This window comes from Anguilla rostrata, chromosome 2, assembly GCF_018555375.3.
Source record: "Anguilla rostrata isolate EN2019 chromosome 2, ASM1855537v3, whole genome shotgun sequence".
Lineage (NCBI taxonomy): Eukaryota > Metazoa > Chordata > Actinopteri > Anguilliformes > Anguillidae > Anguilla > Anguilla rostrata.
The window spans coordinates 33,664,677-33,680,641 of NC_057934.1; the positions used below are offsets into that span (position 1 = coordinate 33,664,677).

General features: G+C 50.8%; 1 long non-coding RNA gene across 1 annotated transcript in view; it reads right to left on the bottom strand.

The window, feature by feature from the left end:
- Window positions 1-1,780: 1,780 nt before the first annotated feature.
- LOC135247840 (uncharacterized) overlaps window positions 1,781-15,965 on the bottom strand; it is a 79,876-nt gene continuing 65,691 nt past the window's right edge. Inside the window, exon 4 of the long non-coding RNA XR_010328314.1 lies at window positions 1,781-2,473. This is a non-coding gene — a long non-coding RNA (uncharacterized LOC135247840). The remainder of the gene's footprint in view (window positions 2,474-15,965) is intronic.

Consider the following 15,965-nt stretch of genomic DNA (forward strand, 5'->3'; position numbering starts at 1 on the left):
ATTGACAGGCAAAATAGGAAGGGCCAAAAAATAAAATGAAATATACCGTCTCCCGCAAAGCCTCAGAATTTCCAACGCGCAAAAAGAAGACGGGTCAGAGGATCCAGTGAAGGGTCTTTGCGGATGAAAAATTGGCAGCGGATCGCGAGGCGGAGGTGCGTCGTCCTCCGCCCGCGGTGAGCGTTCTCGGCGAAGCGGGGGGGGAGGCGCTGGCGAGCGGCGATTACAATTCCTTACGAGCGGGATCTCCCGGGGTCTGGCAGGGTTCACGGCTCTGCTTCACGGCTAACGCGGCGCGAGGAAGAGCCGGCGTCTTTAACGGCCTCGGCGGGCCGGAGAGGAGCGGAGCGGAGCGGAGACGGTTTTCGGGGGGGAGAGGAGCTGCCGGCCTTTCCTCCGTTCCCCCTGAGCGCCCCACCGCCCCCCCAGCGCTCACCCGCTCTTCACCTCTCCGTCCTGGCGCCTCTCCCGGAACGACGGCTGGTATTGCTTTAGCAGCGCAGCTGTCCACGCGGACACATCTCTGTCACTGACAGATTCAAGATTCAAAACTTTATTGTCCATAGACGCAGGCAATAATGGGCATTTGTCTCGGGCAAAGTGCATAGCACACATATAACGAAAACACACAAAGAGTAAAAAATTTAAAATGAAAACAACCACTCTCAAACGGCAACGGTGAACGAAAAACAAACCATTCTCTTTATCTTTGTGTGGTTCTTTGTCAATATACTTTAAACTACGGTACCTCAGCTATTGGCAATGAGCAGCTAATTATTCTGGTTCATATTGCTGGCTGCCGTACTCCAAGTAGCACGCAGTACTGTGGGAACAGGGCTGTCGCAGGAAGCATAGAAAGGAAAGAAGACTAGAGCTCCCGCAGAACTCTGGGCTTGTATGGGAGGCCTGCGAGCACCCGCCACTGTGGAGAGGTGTATATTCTCCACTGCCACACACGATGCATTGGGAGAGTGCGGCCCGGGGTCGTCTCGAATGTTAATGACCGTGAGCATCCTGCTCCAGACGCCCCGCCCGGGCCGACGCAGAGGGCGCTGCTGGGATAGCGCGTGGCATCCGATGAGCACGCAGTGTCTAGGCGGCGACCTTCATCGATCTCCTCCGGGGAGGTTTCGGCCGCCTGCGTCTCCGCGGCCCGAGCGGCCGCGCCTTCCGCGTGCTGATGCGTGGATCTGGGGGGGCCGGGGAGCGGCGCTGTGCTCCCCCCCCAAGTCTGCAGGGGTCAAACGGGCCTGCCGGAGGTCAGACGAAGCCTCGCCGGGCGCCCGTCCTCGTCAGAGCGCCCCACTCGGACCTGCGAGGCCCAAGAGAACTCTTCCTGGGTTTCCCCCCTTCCTCGCCTACGCTCCGGGCTGTGAGGAACGGCGGTTTCGGCGGCTGGCCGCGCCTTGACGCTAGTCCCGTCAGACGGCCACGATCCCGGTGCCCGAGGTGCAAACCAGGCAAACGAGGCCGTTTCTCCCCGTCTTAGTGCGACCGACGCAGGCAGAGGCAGTAACATCCGGCCAGCTCCGCGCCAGCACGGCGTTTACCGACCGCTCCGCGGACTTAATGCTCTTCGCGAACCGCAACGGTTACACCGACTGACTTGATTATCCGCGGTTCAACGCTTATCTAAACCGGTCCAAATCCGTACGCCGATGCTCCTGCTGCTGCCGCGCATCCGTGTATCTGACGTCGGCTATCGGGCCCATCTGCCGGTGTTCAGGAGCCGCCGTCATGAGACAGGCCAGCGCGTCGAGTAAAGAACAGCGGCTTTAAAGCAGCGGTCACAACGGCTTTATTAAGCACCGAGTTACGGAACTGTTAGGGGTCCAGGGGAAAGCCTCCGTAGCTACAGTCTGGGAACTAGCGACAGTGATTACTTTTAACGGTAATGGCGGAGGAGACGCCGCTCTGTGGGACAGCCGAGGGGACAAGGCACCGAAGGTCCCGTCAGTGTTATGGTGGTATGGGCGGCATCTGCTGCTCTCAGCCAGCCCGGGGATACGTCACTAGCTTCGCTAGCCAACAACGTTGCGAAGTCAGCGGTTGTCGACCGAGGGCTAATTCGGTAATGCGACTCACACGGTTGGGCCAGGAATTACAGTATAAAGCCACGTGTATTTATGCTAATCCACATCCTCCTGGTGTCACAGGATGATGTCTTCAGTGTTTAAGTATGAGATAAAACCCTCGGGCTTGTTGGGACTGCTCCTCGCGTTTCTCACAGCCACGAAGGAATCCGTCTCTAATCCATCTTGTGTGGAGACCTGCACTGTAAGGAGTCCTCAGCTCCACTGTATTTATCACAGACGAATGTTATATGGCTGCAGGAGTCGAATCTGCGCTGCAGGTACACGGCCGATGACAGAGTAACAGCGTGGAGCAGTTCCCTCTGTGGGCTTCCCTACGAGCGAGGGTGCGGCTGGAGCGCTGGACTGCTCCCGTCTCTGGGGCTGTTTGAGTTTTCCTACTGAGGAGCGAGCAGCTCTTCGTGATGGAAAACATGGGACTGGAACCCATACACACGCAGTCCACTTCAAACGAGGGCCGGATATGTGCTGTAGAGCACACACAAACACACACACCGCCCTACGACACCAAAACCACACACACACAGGCACACACACATTTACACACACACACACACACACACACATGATTTAGCCCACATTTGCATACTTGATCCCAAGTCAGGGTAAGCCAAAGGATGACGACAGCACAACATTCAATCAAAATTTGCCCTTAAACTTTTCTTGAAAATAAACTGCTTTTTTCTCCACTGCAACGCCTTTTTTCCCCATTAATTTTGGCAGTTGCTGAATCCTCCGGGGGGAAAAACACTTAGCAAACAAAAAGTGTTAGCATTCAACTTTGAGTCAAGGTTAAGGACAAATGTTGATTAAGTGCAGAGCAATAGCTGGGGTCATGCAGCGGAGTGGTAAGGAATATCGTGCATCTGCACTCAATTTCCTGTGGAGATCTACATCCCCCAGCAGAGCCCTCTTTTAAACTGTTTTCTGGAGAACGGAGAGCCTGTGACAGGCTACATAGGGAGAGAAATCCCTGTGTATGGCTTTATCACTCTGGCTGTACAACTCATCCGCCTGACTCGCCTGCCACTCTGAGCCTGACCAGCCTGCCACTCTGAGCCTGACCCGCCTGCCACTCTGAGCCTGACCCGCCTGCCACTCTGACCCTGACCAGCCTGCCACTCTGACCCTGACCAGCCTGCCACTCTGAGCCTGACCAGCCTGCCACTCTGAGCCTGACCCGCCTGCCACTCTGAGCCTGACCAGCCTGCCACTCTGAGCCTGACCAGCCTGCCACTCTGAGCCTGACCCGCCTGCCACTCTGAGCCTGACCCACCTGCCACTCTGACCCTGACCAGCCTGCCACTCTGAGCCTGACCAGCCTGCCACTCTGAGCCTGACCCACCTGCCACTCTGAGCCTGACCCACCTGCCACTCTGAGCCTGACTCGCCTGCCACTCTGAGCCTGACCAGCCTGCCACTCTGAGCCTGACCCACCTGCCACTCTGACCCTGACCAGCCTGCCACTCTGAGCCTGACCCGCCTGCCACTCTGAGCCTGACCCGACCTGCCACCTGCATGAGCCTGCATGAGCCGACTCTGCACCTCTAGCCTGACCACGCACTCGAGCCTGCAGCCGCACTCTGAGCCTGACCAGCCTGCCACTCTGAGCATGACCTCTGCCATCTAGACCAGTGCTTCCCACCGCTGCTTCATGTTGTAACCAGGCACACAGGGGATGAGTGGCCTAGCGCAGTGAAGAAGACGGGGAGAACCGAGGGAGCAGCTCTGCACACTGGCCGCCAGACAGCAAGCAGCAGTAGCAGCAGAACACAGGTACTGTCGCGCGCAACAGAGATGCAGAACTGAGGCCACAGACGTTTACTCATCCATCAGCATCAGCGCTAACAGCTGTGTAGATTCCAGCCGCTTTGTGTCACAGAACGCCCAGTCTGTGTATCTGGCATCCCTCTGCCTCATACAAACCTCCCACTCCATCACCTCACTTTGTTCTCTCTCTCTGTCTCTGTCTCATTTCTCTCTCTCTCTCTCTCTCTCTCATTTCTCTCTCTGTCTCTGTCTCCCATTGTCCTCCGCATTCCAGCTGAAACTCTGTATCGCAAGAAGGAGAATGTGAAAAACTGCAATGTCTTCCTCCAAAGGGACAATTACTGGCTCAAAAGCATACAAAGCAATCTGGCCCGGACTCTGAGCAAGGGGCTAGGGCTTGTGCCCTCTTTCCCTACCTCTCTCTCTCCCTCTCTCACTCTCCCTACCTCTGTCCCTCTCTCACTCTCTCAACCTCTGTCCATCTCTCACTATCCCTACCTCTCTCCCTCTCTCCCACTCTACCTACCTCTTTCCCTCTCTCCCTACCTCTCTCTAACTCTTCATAATTCCTCACTCCCTATCTCCCTCACACTCACTCACTCACTCACTCACTCACTCACTCACTCACTCACTCACTCACTCACTCACTCACTCACTCACTCACTCACTCACTCACTCACTCACTCACTCACTCACTCACTCACATGAATCAATCAAGCACAGGAACACACAGTATAGGGTGACAGTGCGCTCACGGCCTCTCTCACACAGCCAATAGCAGAGCTCAGGTGGGGCTCGGACACACTCAGCCCTCTGTGCTCCGCGCTCTCCTCCTCCAGCTTGCACACGACACCGCCGCCCGCACAAACAAAAAGGCTTCTGTGATCGTTACAAGCCTCTGGGTGACGGGCTGCTTTCCGTCTCTTCCTCTCTCGATACAGATTTTTTCATTTCTGTTTCTAGAGAAGAAAGCGTGCCAGAACAACAACAGTGATAGGCTTGAATCTACCTATTCCAATGAGTGCATTAAATACACCAATCTTAATTGTACGGGATGCTAGAGGAGACGGCATTTTCTGAGGCATCTAAACAGTAATTCTTAATTCTGTTCTGAACGATCGGCGCTCTGGAGGCACTGGCGACCGGTGATGGGAAGAGGATCCTGCGTCAGGCGGATTTCCGGTGAGCGTCTGTTACTGGCGTCACCGTGACGCGGCTGCCAGGAGCAACGGGGCGCCCGGACGCCGCCGCCGCCGCCGCCGTCGACCGATCGATAACCGCGCGCCGTTCGATCGGCTGCTGCACCGCGCAGTCTGGAAAGCAGGAGGCCTCGCCACTGACCCTGAGACGGACGCATCGGAAGAAGAGCACAACTGCGAATGTGTCCACAGAGCACAACATCTGTGCACATCTGTCCCGAGGGAAACGGAATGCAGAAACTTGGAGGGGTAAGGACAGATAGACAGACAAATAGACGGACACATGGATAGACAGAGAAATAGAGAGAGAGAGAAAGGAAGGAAGGAAGGAAGGAAATGAGCAATAAATAAATCTAACAAGAGCCTGGTGTCCACAGAGGAGAACCACAAGAGGAGATGACCTATACCTCACCCGCTAACATCTAACGGGGAGAGCAGAGCGGCACTGGGGCCCAGCAGGCAGGTGGGCGGGGCTTCGTCGGCCCGGTTCGCCGCATTGGCCGGGAGGCGAAAGGAACCAGGCGAAATCGCCCGCGACTCACGCACTCTCCTCGGGCATCGCCCGGGCCCGACACTTAAAGACCCGCGATTAATTTACCGAGCCGAACGACGGTCGACAAGACGACTCCTGAAGGAGGCGGCCGAGGCCGAGGGCGGCGAAGCGGAGGAGGAGGCCGCGCGTCGAGCAGACTCGAATTAAAACGCGCTCTTTCCGGCGCGACCGCGGCCCGGCGAGCCGCTTCCGAGACAAACGGGCGCGGCCGTTTAAATCAAACAATTACAGAAACGATAACGACTCAAAGGCGCGAGTCGCATCGCCGCAGTATCCCCTCCGGCCAGGAGAGGGGGGTCCCTACTGTTAGCAGCGTGCGCTCCTGCGATACCCTTCAGGCTGCGGCAAGCTGCCGCGCGCCGGGCCTGTCGATGCGGCTGCTCCTCTGCCGGTGCGGCAGACTAAATCGTCTGCGCTTCGGAGAGGGAAATTTCAGCTTTTCACAAAGATTTTTTATGTTAAATTACAGCGTGCCGCATCTCTTTGTGTAAGAGAAAGCACGTTTCGGTTTCCGCTTCACCTAACTCACAGTGACAAAAATCCCAGTGACCAGACTGTGGCTATTTAAACGGTATTTAGTGAAGGCCTGGCTCTGCTGGGTGTCTGTCTGCGGCTTCAGGAATTCGAGTAAAAGCAATAAAAGCAGATGACACATTCATTAGCAAAAGAAATGTAACCGGTTTCAACTAGAAAAGCCTGAATTTCTCCATCTCTGCCTCGTTTGACATCCAAGGTAACAAAAGAATGACATTTTAATGACGATGGATTTTTTTGTATTTTTGCAGTAAACAATGTTCTCAATCAATATAATTTTAGAACATTTCTAATCAAGTACTTAAAAATGCTATATAATTTAATTTGTCTGTCATAATTATGTCACAACACTATGATTTACCTGTTTTGCGTAGTGTGTAATACTGTGTTCAATTGAGCTTGTATTTCACTTAGTTTTACCTTTAAATACATTTGAAACCTTCACTGATCATGAATCTAAACTTCACCATATTCAATGCACTTACAATGAATCCTGCTTATATAAACATTTAACACAAATTGCCAAAAATGACTTTATAGGGTTGGTTGAAGTTTGGGTTCCAGTAATGTTAAATTAAATATACGGTACCATAATGCAAAAGCTTATCTACTTTTATCAGAGGTAAAATCAGTGAAAGCATTGATAACACTCCGAAGAAACATGAAAAGGGAACAATGCTTGAATTCATAAAAACCCAGAAATTGAAAGCTTTATATATTTGACCACAAAACACACTTAGCATACATGGACTCACTTTTTAGGTCCAAAACCAGTAATGTGTTGTTTAAATAATTTTTGTGTTGTTCTTCAATAATTTATTCCGGGCTGATATGTGGAAGATTGCCTCCTGAGGTGGGTGGCTGCGGAGAACGTATTTCAGTACGGGTCGCTGAATTAGTACGCTTCGGCACCAGCTGCCTGATGTGCATCTCATGGGTCTGTATGCTTTAACGCGTTCGCAGTCTTGCATATCTGATTTCAGATCCTTAAACAGTTTCTGCGATGATCTTTGAAAGTTTATAATCAACAGGGATTAAGTCTAAATCTGCTTCAGAGTAAGGACTGAATGTTGTTCATAGTAAGAGTATATTACAGTACTTTACTGTTGCTTCCTTGAGTGAATCCTAAATTTCATTACAGAGCAATTGGCTGTATGGATCTGAATGTAGATTTGTGCTGTTAATTATAAGAGATGTCTTTATTGCACACAGTGCTCTACAAACGTTTTTATTTTAATCACTCTAATTCTTAAGCTCTGAGATGCATTGACTAAGACCAAGATATAATTTAGGGTACGTCAGAGAACTGTTACCCAGAGTTTTGTCACTTATTTTCCTTGTGTCTCTGTTTAAAGGGCCACAATTCTGTGTTGTTTTGCCATTTACTGCCAGGGCCCAGGACTGACAGTGTTACTCGAGCAAAGCCAGCTTCTGTGTTAATTAGGAGACAACAGAACAAGGCCATCTGCAAAACCCCGGAATTTTACTTGTGGTGTAGTGTGAACCCAGAGGGATGCATAATGTGTCAACAGCAATCTCATGTTTCTCAGTGAGACCAATCAAAAACAGGCCTGAAACACAGCCCTATAGGTGTAGCCCTATATAAGTGTGTTCTTAAATGTCAGGTAATTCAATTTTAATAAACTACCGCAATAATACCATGCATGGCATTCCGCGTCGTGCGTACGCTCGATGTGAGTCAAACCGCAGTAAGGCATTGTCCTTGACACGTCAAACTTCCAGTTGAACTCCTGAATTAGCAACATCAGCGCCGGAGGATTCTGGCACCAAATTTCATTAGCGGCATTTAAACCCACTGACCCATCTTGCCCTAATTAAGCATTCTTCATTAAGTGGAATTTTCCGAGGTCGGAATAAGCGGAGTGTGGGCGTGCCCGTGGAGGGGTACTGAAATGACGCTCAAAGGTACGCTATAGAGAAGGAAAGCTGCTCGGGATGCTAACTGGAGCAGGACAGGCCACTGGGATCGGTGAACAGAGGTGGGAAGTACCAGGTTCAGAAAGTAAAAAGTCCACCCCAGTATTTTGTTCCCATCTGTTGGATTTGCTAATTAGCACAATTACTCAGCCAGGAGGTAGAACTAATTGGTGAAATCAGCTGGCTGAGTTAATGGGTGGAAGAAAACACATGAAAGGACTCTTACTTACAGACACCCGGGCGTTCCACCTGTGTCTGTGAGGCAGGGAGAGAGGCTCCTGTATCTTAAAGCCCAGTCATGCGGTACCCTGTTCATAGTGGCTCAGGCTGATCTCAATCCATTCATTTACACCAGTACAGTACTCCATGAGAAAGCGACAGCGTTGAACAGCATGCACAAACGCTGTCCACTGCAGTGACAAACCTTTCAGGCCACGATAAGAGGACCAAGCTTTACCTAACCAACCGAAAAAAATACTTTCACTGGAGTTGCACTTAACGGCACTCCCTCAACGGAATACCAGGTCTAATTATAAGCATTAGCATATTTATATAATAGACGATCCAGACGCACTCTTGTCTTTCGGTCCTCACACAGCTGTGCCGGCTCGCAGTTATGAGAGCAGTCTCCCTGGAGACGGCGAGCGTCCGAGTGTCCGCCGTTTTAACGACGCGCGCTCAGACGGGGCGCTCTCTCCGTGGCTCCGCAGTCAAAGAGGAGCCCTCCCGCCGCGCTCTCCGCCCACTCGGCCCAGGTGCGCTCCCAGCGCAGGCCGCCGCCCGCCTCATTAAAAAGCAAAGGCCGAGGTCCTCAGGGGCCGTGCGCACTTGGCAGGCTGGAGTCGCGGAGGGTTCAGCGGGTTAGGGGACCGGCTTTCCTCGCTCCCCGGCAACCAATCCTCCCCCCCCCCCCCGTTGGGTCGATCAGGCCCAAGTGAACGGCGAGTCAAAGCTGCGTATGAAAGGTCTTCTGACTCCGCTCGGTGTGAGATTAGTCGTAGTCAGCGGTGTGAAAAGAAGCAGCTGGCGACGCCACGTGTTTCGGAGGATGACCGCGGACGTCTGCACTCTCCCGGAAATCGGCGGCGAGGCCGCAGGCCGGTGGAAATTCCAAACTAGGGTGTGGGAACCGGACGTGACCAGCCCCACATTGTGTAGGGGGTGGGGGAAAAGAAAAAGAAAAGAAAATTTTATAAAAAATAAATAAATGTAATTTTCCATCAGGAAACCGAGCCAGCCCGAGCACGTGCGCGCACACATCGCTCAAGCTCGAGTCTCCGGCACTTCTCCCCCGCGCTCGCCGCTCTCCGGTCCCGGCGTCAGGCTCGTATAAATCACGCCCGTCTCCGGCGCACGGACAGCGCGCCATAAATCACGCCGGTATCAATAATGGGAAGTGCCGGGCGGGGCGGGGTAATCGGCGCGGGGGCAGCAGTTTAAACCGTTTACGGTCGCCGGCTAACAAAGTTTCGCTCCCGCCGGCTCCTCGGTTCCTAATTAATCAAGAGGGCCCCGGCACGAGGCCGCCTCCCCCCACGCCTTCGCTGGGCCGCGGAGCCCTCTCTCTCTCTCAGCGGCTGGGGGGGGGAGGTCACGCGATGAGGCGCGTGGCGGGTTCGGTGACCGTGATTCACGAAAGGTTCGAGGACGAAGACCTTCAGAAGAGGCTTTGGTTCTCCGCCCTCCGAGCGATTCGAAGGGGGGGGGGGCGCTCGCTCCAGCTCGTCTCCGTAGCCGAAGGAAGGCGGTTTGGCCTTTACCGCCGCGCCCTCGCCGTTCCCGCCCGCGGGCTCGGCCGCCGAGAGGCGTCGCTGAACTCGGACAGTGTAGCACAGCGGTAAGAACTGGGCTTACAAGGTCAGGTTCGATTCCTGGTAAGACACTGCCGTTGTACCTTGAGCAAGGTACTTAACCTGCATTGCTTCATAAAATCCAGCTGTATAAATGGATACAATGTAAATGCATGTAAAGGTGAAGGCTGGATAAGAGCGTCTGCTAAATGCCTGTAATGTAATGTAACTCCGTCATCCCTCCGCCGGGGAACGAGAGGCTCGTCACTCCCACGCGGGGCGGCTGGCGCATCGCTGGATTACCGCGACCGCTCTCCATTTAAAAACGACACGCTCATCTCCCGGCACTGTTCAGAGAAAAACCTTCCGAAACAATACGTCAGGCCATCACAGCCGCGGCGGCAGTTAGGAGACACAATGCATTACCATTCGCCGACGCAATTCTGTTTTAAAAAGGTGTCCGGGAAAACTTAACATGTTTTAAATATGTTACCTACAATGGAAAAAATTCATCAGAAAAATCTAATGACTATAGTTCAAAAGATAAACATATACGAAATACAAATACAGCGACTTTGAATATTCTATATAGGCCTAATGGTTTATTGTTTCAACACAAGATTGGAAGCCAAAGCTGGGCCATTATGCCCTTACAACCCTCCGTGATGCTACTTTCACTTGAGGATAAGGGGCTGTTGGGAGATTGAGTCCAGAGCACACCAGTTCACTGGGAACTTAATAGCCTATTTTTGAGTGACAGCCACCTTTAAAGTAGAAAAAAATTAACCGAAGAGGTTACCAGTATGCTTTGGCTTCAAATCGTTTCTGATAAAAATAGATCTATAAATAACATTCCAAATTAATGTTTAACTGTTTAAGGAACACTCCCGAGGGTTATTAAATTCTTATCGTTTAAATGGCAAATGATTGACAGCCCTTGCAGCGACTGAAGAGCAACAGGACTTGCACTCACTGGCTCACCCTATTGACGTCATCAGTACTATGCAGTGACAGAAGGTGGTACAAGACATCACTGTGGGAATTGTCTTCAGCAACATGAAAGCTACTGAAATACTTAAGTTTGTATTGCAAGCATAGAAACAGCCAACGCTACTCTCATATTACAACTGTCGCATCCAAAAAAAGTTTGAACATCTAACAGCATCCTAGCAGAGAAAGACACACACGTGCTCTGTGCGCAGGTTCTCAGCAACATTCACGGCAGTGCTGGAGAAGTGGGCAAGAGTGGACTGATCTCCGGGGATCTGACTGAGCGCCACTCTACCCGGAGAAGGACGGGCCCCTTTGATCCCCGCCCACACGAACACCCCGGGGTCCCGAATCACCACCGCGCATAAACAACAGGCCTGCGAAAAGCAAGGCTCCACACCGCCAGCAGAACAACAGCTTCGCGTAGCGCATCTCCATATACGTCCCTCCTGAACTCAGACGTAAGGCGGCACCGCCGGCACGAGAACACCGTCCACCGCTCACTCGCCCTCCTGCAGGCAAACGCTAGCCTGACAGAGGCAGCGGAGCGCCTCGAGCTCAGGTGTTATTCCAGGTGAAAGATGCTAATCGGCGCGCGCAACGAACAGCGCTGACGAAGGCGCGACCGTCTCAGAGCTCCCGCGATGAATAAGAGAGCGCTAGCAGAGGAACAGCCATCGACAACGAGAACCAAAGTCGTGTGCCCCGAAAAGAGCATCCAATCTGATTCGATCACACAAGGCGCTATCCAATCTGATTCGATCACACAAGGCGCTATCCAATCTGATTCGATCACACAAGGCACTATCCAATCTGATTCGATCACACAAGGCGCTATCCAATCTGATTCGTGCACATAACGTGCATCCAACCTGATTCATGCCCATAATGAGCCCTTCAACCCTCTCTCTTCTTATGGAGATAGATTGTTCCTAAACGCACTTGCAGGGAGAAAGCCAGACACAAAGATTCAGCCTTCAATAGTGCTTTGAAAAGAACCATTGAAGGCTGAATACCTTTAACGTTCTGATATAGACAATGGCGCAGGTGCTAGTCATTAAACATGATGATCACATGGTCTACTCAGATATAGAACAGCACTAAGCATTTCTTCTCCTGCACACCTACACAGTAGAGGTCTGCACAAGTCCAAAAAGTTGTTCCTGACCCAAACTGGACCCATGGATTTCCTACCCCAAACCTGGACCCAACCAGGCCTGCGGACCTAAACCTGAACAGACCTGTGGACAACCACACCTGGCTCCTGTATGGATTCAGACAGGTCCAAATTGAGTAAGAGACACATCATTTCTTGCACAGACAAATTTAGGCTAATAACCACAGGACCAAGTCTACAATTAATTTGGCGTAGGTGTTCTTTTAGAAGAACATTAAATGAGTTGTTGAATAATAAAATACTAATATTCCAGTAACAAAAAAAGCAAAGCGCTAGTCAAAAGAGAATTTTGTCTTTCTCATGAGTGAATAAAAGACAGCCAAATAAACAAATTTGTCAGAATGAGAAACAATTTTAAAAATAAAATGTGGCCCTGCGCTTTGTGGCCCTGATTTCTTTCCCGCTGTTGTCCACAGTCACGACGCAGCTCCTCAGCAGAGACCAGCTTCCTGCTGGCTTGAGCTCGCTGTGCGCTCTCTCACCTGATCTGCATTTTATTTTGGAGGGGAAAGAAGGGCGCAGGCAGCAGGCAGGGCCACTCTCCTTTCACGTGAACATGGTGCGGGAGAAAGAGATGCAATCGTCAAAGTTCAAAAACGAGAACTGGAAATAAAACGAGAACAGGCCAGCCCCTCCCGATCCCATTGGGTACGTCGCTACATTTGGGTTTTGAGGGACCCATGAAGACCTCTACTACAAATACATGCTCGCTCCAAATTCTGCACCGCAACAGAAGCACAAGTACGATAGCTAGCAACTAATAAAGAAAAATAGAATATTACCCACTCCGAAAATACAAAAAAAAATACAAAAAAAGGAAAAAAATGGAAAAAGCAGTAGCAAGTAAACATTTTTTTTTAGGAGGTCGCCATTTTGACTGTGAACCTGGATCCCAGGACTCCCAGCACTCAAAGCATGTACTATATTAAATACAGCACACGTCTGAGAACATATCGAACCTGAGTCTACATCCTGTCCTTCATTTTGTGACGGGCACTTCTGTGCAGCGCTGCCAGCTGCCCACACTCTCAGCCTCCTCCTCTCCCATCAGGCCTGGCTGATATTTCACGACCTGGCGGCTGCGGAAATCGAGGAACCCGTCTCGTGAATTCGAGGAAGCGGGATACGCGTCCCCTTATCTGGCCACGACTGCGCAGGATAACAGGAAGTGGGGGGCCCGCCATTTTAGCCTCCGGCTCGCCCGCAGGGATCGCTGAGCCCGGCTCTTTTCTCGCGGCGGCCCGATTCAATCGCGAGGCAGTGGCCTCTGAATCTGTTCTTCTCCGCTTTCGTACGTTCTGTCTGTCTGCCTTACTTCACACATTCACCTTGCATGCTTATTTACAACATCAGGAGGCTGTGGATCACTGCCCAGCTGCTATCTGAGAGCGGGTAGTTCCAGGGTCTCTCCCGGTCCTTAATGCCCGCGGTAGGACCCCGACGGAAAGCTCTCTCAGGGGCACGTAGCGCATAGCACGTAGCGCATCGCACGTAGCGCATAGCACGTAGCGCATAGCACGTAGCACGTAGCGCATCGCACGTAGCGCATCGCACGTAGCGCATCGCACGTAGCGCATCGCACGTAGCGCATCGCACGTAGCGCATTGCACGCAGCGTCCTCTCTATAGCCAGAGCAGACGCTACGGCGCTTCAGCTGGGTCACGGCATCACACTGTGAAGACCTTCACGTCCTTCAGACTAATTTTAGCTTTATTTCATCAACAAAGCCAGCAGAACCTTAAAAGGTTTGAAAGAAAAAAAAAATCTGTTACAAAGCAAATGCAATTAAAGTTAGCCGGAGAGATACAATGCACGGGCAGTTAGGCAACATTTAAAAACTTCTGTACCGGTCTGTTCCATACTTATGTCCAAGAAAATAAACGTATTAGATATAGTTAAATTTAAAAACAAGAAAAACACCTCTGCAGTGTAGATCTAAATCAATATATAATTATTCTTTATAATTATTAGTATCAAGATATCTCATCATATCGATTTATATGTTCACCAGAAATGAGGAAAAAGCCCGAAATAAACAAACTTGTGTAGAAAAACGTTGCCTTACTCTGCCTGACTTTCAATGTTTCCAGCAGAGACTAAATTTCTAATCTGTGGAAAACACATTAAATTAAGTTTCTTTTTCAACACGTGAAAGAACAGAATCTGTTCAGACAGAAATAATCCTTGCCCTGACACAGGAAACGAAAGCTTCATGTAACTAAAACACCCTCAATGGTATATAGCACTCATAACAAACATTACAACGCCATGTCCACCCCATTAACCTTTACCTTTCTTATCCTACTTACCCATTTCACAGGAAGTCAGCTCTATTTATGCTGCCACACCGGGCCACGATATTCACCTTTACCTGACTAATCCTACTTACACATGCCACAGTATTCCAACCCTGTTAACCCTCATCATAGCTGCCTACCCCATTCTCCTTTCCCATCCAATGTATATGCATCTTAGCCTTTCATATACTTGCAACAATAAAAAAAATTAGAAAAACTTGAGGTACTATAAAATACCACATCCGCAAAAATCAAACACGTCAAATGCTCGATTTCGATATTGTGAAATTTCATCAGTAACAATTTCATCGTTAAGTCCGGTAAAAGATTATAGATTACAGTTATGAATTAATTACGTGGAGCTGCATTTTAAGCACTTCAGTGATATCATGGTCCTGTTAATATATGGACATATTTTAACTTTAAGCAGATTAGACTAAGAGCAGTGGCATTTAGTGAGCTAAATTAATTCTGAGTGCGTGTGAGTTTCCTCCTGCGCCGCCTGCATGGTGCTGTGAATAATAACGACGCTGGGGCAGGCAGACGAGCGCGGCTCTCCATTGGCTCCCCCGCAGACCCTGCCAGTGCCAGCAGAAAGGGGAGGGGCCTGCGGGACTCCAGCATGCTGCTGCGCTGGCAGCCGTAGGCTGAGTGCTGAGTGCTGAGTGCTGTGTGCTGGCTGCTCAGGACACAGAGCTGATGCCATGCTGACGCACTGCTCTCACACACACACACACAGGTACACACACACAGACACACACACACACCGGTACACACACACACACAGGTACACACACACAGACACACACACACACCGGTACACACCACACACCGGTACACACACACACACGGTACACACACACACACACCCACACACACACACACACACACACACACCGGTACACAGACACACACAATCTCTCTCACACTCACACACACACACACACCCACACACAGGTGCACAGACACACACACGCACACACACACAAGAACATGCAGGTACATAGACAGACACATGCACGCACCACACGCACACACACACACACACACACACACCGGTACACAGACACACACAACCTCTCCCACACACCCACACACAGGTGCACAGACACACACACGCACACACACACAAGAACATGCAGGTACATAGACAGACACACGCACGCACGCACGCACGCACACACACACACACACACACACACACACAGGCAAACAGACACACAGTGCAAAATATATCAAGGATCAAAATAGACAGTACAGCATTGCAATTCACAAATCAATTGGTGATATTTCCATTCATACATTTCCTCGTTTAATTAATTTACCGGCTGAGCTGCTACTGCAGAAGTAGACGCACTCCCTTGCTCCAGCAGCCTGATGCCATTAGTCCAATTTGCTTTTTCCTTGAAGCACTTTGAGATGCAGCAATAGCTAATTTTAAGAAATAAAGCACTGGAAATGGCTGAAATGAAATTCCGGCCACCAAATGAGACGCAATAATTCATGCACCAGCGGGTAAGGAACGCAACCCGTAAGCTATGCAGTTCCGCCACTCTCCTTTCCTACCTACTGTATAGCGGCAGGCTCGGATTGACAGTTAACTCATCCTCCTGCATTAGTATAT